Below are 7,446 nucleotides of genomic sequence, written 5' to 3'. Positions count from 1 at the left end.
AGCATTTGCAAGGGTCTTAATTGATTGCGTAGGAAAGCTTCCTAAAACAAAAAGTGGCAATCAATATCTTTGGGCTGCAATGGATGTTACGAACCTACGAGGTACCCAGAGAACATTCCAGTACGTAATATCACAGCAAAAAAGATTTTGAAGGAACTACTTAAATTATTTACTAGACATGGAGTACCAAGAAAAATACAATCGGATCAAGGATCAAATTTTAAAAGGCTATTCAAAGAAGTTATGGATAGCTGAGGAATAAAACAATTTAAACCAACTGCGTAATGTCCTGAATCGTAGGGAGCGTTCGAAAGCTAGCATCAGACATTAAAGACGATGCTGAGGGCGTATTGTCAAGATTATCCAGAGAATTGTGATAAAGGAATTCCATTCGTACTATTTGCAATTAGAGATGCACCTCAGGCGTCAACCATATTCAGTCCTTTTGAACACATTTTTGGTCATGAGGTAAGAGGACCACTTAAATTGATTTAGAAAAAATTGGTGAGTGAGCAGCCGGAACTTACTTTTTTGGATTACTAGTCAAAATTTACGAACCGATTAAATAGAGCAGGGGAATTGACTGGAGAACATTTAAAAGTTGCACAAAATGTGATGAAACGGGTAGGGGACGAGAAAGCAAAAGTTCGTAGTTTTGCCAGTGCATATAAAGTTTTAGTATTGTTGCCAGTGGTAGGTGAACCTTTCAAAGCAGGGTTTTGCGGACCCTATTAGGTTGAAAGGAAATTAAGTGAGGTAAAGTATGTGGTAACAATGATAGATTAAGGGGAAACTCACCGAGTGTGTCATGTGAATATGCTTAAAATGTACATTGTAAGGCAAAGAGAGCAAAAGGAGTTTATAATGATTCTATCTCAAAGTGAAGAACCGAATACAGATGACTTTGAACTTGATATCCCTCAAATTAAATTGAAAAACGAGGATACTCTTTAAAAATTGGATAAAATGTTGAGTTATCTTCCACGATGACCTGCATGAGTTACTGTTATCACATGGGAAGGTTTGTGGCGATAGGTAGGGGAGCACTATAATAGATACATGATGTAGATGTGGCAAAAGCTGTTTCAATTAAAGAACGTCCATATAGACTTAACCTTTTAAAACAGGTTAACAAAAACATTGAAAGTATGCTTAAAATAGCATAATTGAAGTGGGTTTCAGCCAATGGAGCTAACCCATAGTGATGGTACAGAAACTAGACGGTGCCCAACGGTTGTGTTGGACTACAGAAAGATTAATGCAGTTACAAGAACGGACTCTTATCCTATCCCTCGCTTGGATTTTGTGAAAGTGGGGCAATCAGCTTTTATTTCCAAACTGGATTTACTTAGTTACTGGCAGGTACCTTTATCCGAATGAGTGAAGGAGATTTCAGCTTTTGTGACTCGAGATGGTATATACCACTTAAAAGTTATGGCATTTGGCATGAAAAACGCCGCAGCCACATTTCAATGGATAATTAACAAAGTCGTTTCAGGATTACCCAATTGTGCGGTATACGTCGACGACCTGGTAATCAGTCAGACATGGAAAGAACATTTAAAGCATTTAATGGAAATATTCAATCGATTTCAGGAGACGGGTTCGGTGGTAAACCTAGCGAAAAGTGAATTTCGAATAGCTCAAGTCACTTTGATTGGCCATACAATCGGACAGGATCGAATTGTCCCACGGGATGTGAAAACAAAAGTTATTGGGGAGTTTCCAATCCACTGGACGAAGGCAAATAATGCGATTTATTGGCATGAGTGGATTCTACCTGAAATTTGGCCCGAATTTAGCAGTGTGGTTCTTCTATTAACGGACTTGCTAAAGCAGCGGAGGAAATTTAAGTGGAGAGCGGAGTATCAACAGCCCTTTGACGGCCTGAAGGCTTTTTTAACGCTCCTGGATTGGAGAATTAAGAGGGACTCTGTGATCGGTTAAACTGAAGTATCTGACCTTAAATCGAAATGTCAAGGCGTAGAGAAATGTATGGATCGTGCAGAGACCTTCTTGTCCAAAGAGACTGTCAATAAGGAGAGATTCCATTTGGAGGAAGAACTAAAAGGGACTATGTTACTATAAATGTTTGCGTGTTTTTTTGGTTAAAAAAGACGTAAATTCTAAGTCAATACTTCTCAAAGAAAAGGGAAAATTGACAAATTAAACCATCTTAAAGATTATCCTTTATAGTTTTACCTTGCGGGTGGGGTGCCATGGGATTTTTTCTTTCAGAAAAGGGTGTTTATCAAATAGCTGCAGTGATGTCAATGTGTGGGGGGAGCTGGACTGTCTGTCCCTCGCTTTCGTTTTGCGTTGGGAGTTGCAGTTTGTTTTTGGTTTCGTTTTCAGAGTTTGGGAGCTGCAGTCAAAACAAGCAGATGTGCAAAATGATCTTTCTCTCGACAAGCTAAAGAATGTCTCCAGACTAATACCGGTTTCAAAAGAGAATTTAAACCTACTGTCTCTATTTAGAAAGCGTTTAACTTATGAATGTTGTTTGGGACGTTCTTGAGACTTATCTCTAGAGTATTGTATCTGTGGAGTTACGTGTGTTGGTAGTTGATTAACTGTTTGCAGTGCCTTTATGAAATGTTAACTGGATTCATAGAATAAACATTGTTCTGGTTTTAAAAATACTTTTAGTTATCTGTTGCATCACACCTGCAAAGTAGCCCTTGTGCTCCACTTAACCAACATCGAGTAAACGTTGTGGGTCATGTGAACGCCATGATATACTTTGGAGTTCTCATTACTCTGGCCCGTACTAACTGCTTGCCTCTGCACAGTCATATTTCCTGGCAGTATCCAAAACAGTATATATGTTAGAAAGGCAGGTGGTCACAAGGAACCTCTGCACTACCTGCCTTCCTCAACTTTACCTGATGGTCATCCATGTAATTTCGGTCTATTCAAATTTCGCATACGGTGTGACTATTTCACTGAGTGTGCCATCTATGACTTGCTCAGTATCGCGGATGCTCGGCCGTGAATCCACCCTCAGCTCCAACTCCAGAACACAGTCAGACAGTAGCTGTAGTTGGAAGCAATTCCTCCACACGTGATTACCAAGGACTATGAAATCTTCCATGATTTGTCACATAGCACTGGAGGAGCATACAATTACGTTATTTTGCACACAGCAAACGCTCAAAAATAGTAACACAAGCATGGTCAGATCCTGCGCTTTAGTTACGTTGCTTAAGGATAGTGCAAGACGCCGTGTATGGTCTCCATTCTCTATCTGATAAAGATTTACAGAACTTTTGTCAATTAACATAACTATTAATTTACATATTGAAAGTCTGTCAGAAGAGGGATATTCTGCTTGTGAATGGATTCCAATGTTTACATGCACGTTATGGGAAAAAGTGATGAAATGACATTTCAAAACAGATGGCTAGTTTGCAGTTTTATACTGTATAAAAGAAAACGTTGGCAAGAAAATGTATTTGAATCAGTTTCAGAAGATTTAACACATATTAAATATGTGTAATATTTGGGGCTGCTTTAGCACAGAGTTAAAGAGCTGGCTTTTAAAGCAGCCCAAGGCAGGCCAGCAGCACAGTTCAATTCCCGTACCTGCCTCCCCGAACAGGCACCGGGATGTGGCGACTCGGGGCTTTTCACAGTAACTTCATTTGAAGCCTACTTGGGACAATAAGCGATTTTCGTTTCAAATAGATTTAAAAAGGCATCAGGAATGATCAGTTTAAATTACTTTTGTGAGCTGCTGTCAACAAGGACTTCAATCCCGGTTCCTCAGATTTCATAGTCTCATGCTCTGTTGACTGGGCAATCGGGACCCATATGAGAGGTTTTTACTCCGACGTTCACTGCTTGCCATCTACTATTGTATTTCTTCACATTTACCGTTTGCTTCTCCATTAATCCCATCCATCCATCGTATTTCTCTGAAATTTCAACTCTCATTGCTGCCCATAGGTTTAATTCGCAAAAGTGCCTCTGAATGTCTGCGACCCACGCCCGTCCCATTCTCGATCAAGGTACAGCCTCTTGCGTGCTTCCTGTTGTCTTGGGGTTGCGTGAGTGTAAGAACAAATAATTATTTTGAACCAAATAAGACATCACTCTAAATCAAAAATATCAGTTTCCATGGCAAAGTTTCAACCCGGTTGGTAAAAATGTTAGAAGATAAATTATACCTGCGTACATGGGGCCTTTGGAGCAATACTGACCAGTTTTATAGAAACAACAGGGATGATCAGTCAAATGAAATTAATGAGGGAAAATCGCCAAAGGTATATTTACTATGCCCTGAAGCACTGGCATGAAAGAAAAATCACATATATTTTTCAGAAATCTGAATGGGGTAAATTCTTGAAATAGAAATCACGAAAATATATGGGAGAGATTCACGTGAATTGTTTATATTTCGTGCAATTGAATAAATTTAATGTGAATGGGAACCAAGTAGTGTAAGTCCAACAGGGACTTAAATAATCATCCAACCTGGTCTCTATTTATTTAATGGATGTAGGCGACACTGCGAAGTCCAGGATTTATTGCCTATACCGAATTGCACTTCAGGAAGTGGCAGTGAGTTGCCTTCTTCAACACTGTAGCACCAGGTTTCGGTACAATAAGCGTTTTGAGTGATGGAACACAGGACTGACTCAGCCATCAAGGCGGTATATCCACAAGTGACGTGCTGGGGAACGTTCAGTCTATACTGCTTGGCAGTCAGATGCTCGTGAGTGTGGGCTGAGAAGTTGCTGGCGGCTGAACCATAGTGAGTTTAAGCAGCGCATCTTCTGCTTGGTACATACGATTGCATTGTTCGGTTATGGTGGAGCGATTTCATGTTTGCGGGGAGATATCAAGGAAGCGGGCTGCTTTTTCCTGTTGATGTCGAGCTTCTTGAGTGTTGGCAGAGCAGTTGAAATCCAGGTGAGTAGTGGATATTCCTGTACAGGCCTAACTTGTGCATTCTAGCTGGTGGAAAGGGCTTTGAGGCTCACGAGGCGGGTTCGTCGCCTTGGGATTCCAAAAGCGTCGATCTGCTCTGTGAGCCACAGTACCTATTTTGCAAGTCCAGTTCAGGTTCTAATCAATGATCATACTCGGAATGATGTTCGTCGGGGATTCAGTGATGGCCTTACTATTACATGTCAAGAAGCAATGGTTGCATCCTCTCTTGTTGAAGATGGGCATTGTCTGCCCCTTGCATGGCGCAAATGTTACTTGACAAATGTCAGCTAAAGCCTGCAGATCGTTCAGTTCTATATGCTTCCGTAAGTGAATCTCATCTGTAACTGAGGAGTCCAAAATGGTCCTGAACATTGTTCATACATCCGCAAACAGAACGACCTCCGTCCTTCTGATGGACGGAATGTGATTAATGAAACAGCTGAATATCGCGTAAGGCCCGAGGAACTCCTGTAGAGATGTCCTGGAGTGAGATGATCAACTTCCATTCACTAAAATCATTTATCTTTGTGCCAGGTATGACTCAAATCAGCAGATAATTTCCCCACATGATTCGGTTTGATTCCAGGTTCTGTTGCGCTACTTGACACCATAATCGGCAAAAATGCTGACTTGATGTCACAGGCAGCCATTACTACCTAATTTCTGGACCTCACCACATTCGTGAACGTTTGACCAAAGGCTGATATTACTACCTCATTTCTGGACCTCACCACATTCGTGAACGTTTGACCAAAGGCTGAAATGGTGAAGTTGGGAAATCAGTGAGCCTGGCAGAACAAAAAAATCAGTGTCAGTGAACAGGTTATTGCTGAGTAAATTCCACATGATGGCGCTGCTGATGACTCCTTTCGGTGATTTCCACTCAGGCATTCATTCTCAGTTAGTTTTTAGGAAATCTTGGCCTGAATCTCCATTCCACATGACTCTCAGTCAAATCTCACTGACGCCCACACTCTTGCTTCAAAAATGCAATTGAAATAAAAACTGAATCCTGGCACTGCACACCAGTTCCAGGGTCAGAACATTTAAACGCGTTTCGCCTTCTGTTTTTCTGGTAGGGCAGGGCAGGAAGGAGGGAGGAGAGCAGATGGGGGACTGTCGCCGGGAGCTGCCTAGTTTTCATACAAAATTGATAATTGTCCGTGAAACTGGAATTTAAGTTCGCTGCCAAAATGCGCACAACAGAGAGAGTTTGATAGCTCAGCAAATGTAATAAAATAAAATCGAAATCTCAATTTGCATAGTCATAGAAATCGGCATACCAGCTGGTTCCATGGTTTACTGGTTATTATGTCTCCTGTACAGGGAGAAGTTCCTGGGGTCAAGCACCAGTGGAATCAACATTGCTTTTTGGGCAAATAGTTGGCAATTAAAATTCACTTCAGGTAAAGATGAAATGCAAGTCGAGTTTCCACCCCACTCGGTATCTGCTCATAAATGCCAACCGGCTGAATTAAAATATATTTCCAAACAAAAAATGAATTATTATCATTAGCTGTGGTTTGTAAACTTAAAAGTGTTCATAGAATTTACAGTGCAGAAGGAGGACATTCAGCCCATCGAGTCTGCACTGGCACTTGGAAAGAGCAACCTACCCAAGGTCAACAACTCCAACCTATCCCCATAACCCAGTAACCCCACCCAACACTAAGGGTAATTTTGGACACTAAGGGAAATTTATCATGGCCGATCCACCTAACCTGCATATCTTTGGACTGTGGGAGGAAACAGGAGCACCTGGAGGAAACCCACGCACACACGGGGACGATGTGCACACTCCGCAGAGACAGTGACCCAGGCCGGAATCGAACCTGGGACCGTGGAGCTGTGAAGCGATTGTGCTATCCACAAACTTTAAACCTACCTTGACGACCCATCCATTCTAAATCATTCTTTCAACTTTTATAACTATATCTAATCGCTGCATGATCATTTCCCACCTTATATTCGCTGTTTACTTGTTTTTCCTTTCCCTCACATCCCACGATGTTTTTCACTCCCACCACCATCCACAATCCGACTCACTTTCTATTTTTGCTTCTGCAGGTATGGAACCTAATATAGCGCGTTTCTCTCATACACTGCCATTTTCAGAGCACAAATAATCTTCCTGCGTAGGGCTCATCCGTAACCACCTAGCCCGAGAGCTTCCCATATCGAATTCCGAGATCTAAAAACATTTAAATAAAATGTGAACTTAATTTAAAAAACGATCAGTTTAGCATCAGGAATGCGAGAAATAAAACAATGCTTACTGAAACAGAAGGTCATCTTTCAATTCCGATGAGTGACGTTACAGCCCTCAGGAATAGATGCTGAGTTCAACAACATTACACTGACATTTATCCTCCAGCTTAACATGTTTATAGCTCACGCAATTTGTTCCAATGAAGACCGCACATCCATCCCCCTCTACACTTAGTTATCCAGATTTTCTTCTTAACATTGTTAACATGTTAATGCAAACTCCTCCAACTGCAGGATAGTATC

This window comes from Scyliorhinus canicula, chromosome 6, assembly GCF_902713615.1.
Source record: "Scyliorhinus canicula chromosome 6, sScyCan1.1, whole genome shotgun sequence".
NCBI classification, from domain to species: Eukaryota; Metazoa; Chordata; class Chondrichthyes; order Carcharhiniformes; family Scyliorhinidae; genus Scyliorhinus; species Scyliorhinus canicula.
The sequence above is the reverse complement of the archived record's forward strand: the minus strand, read 5'-3'. Positions refer to the sequence as shown.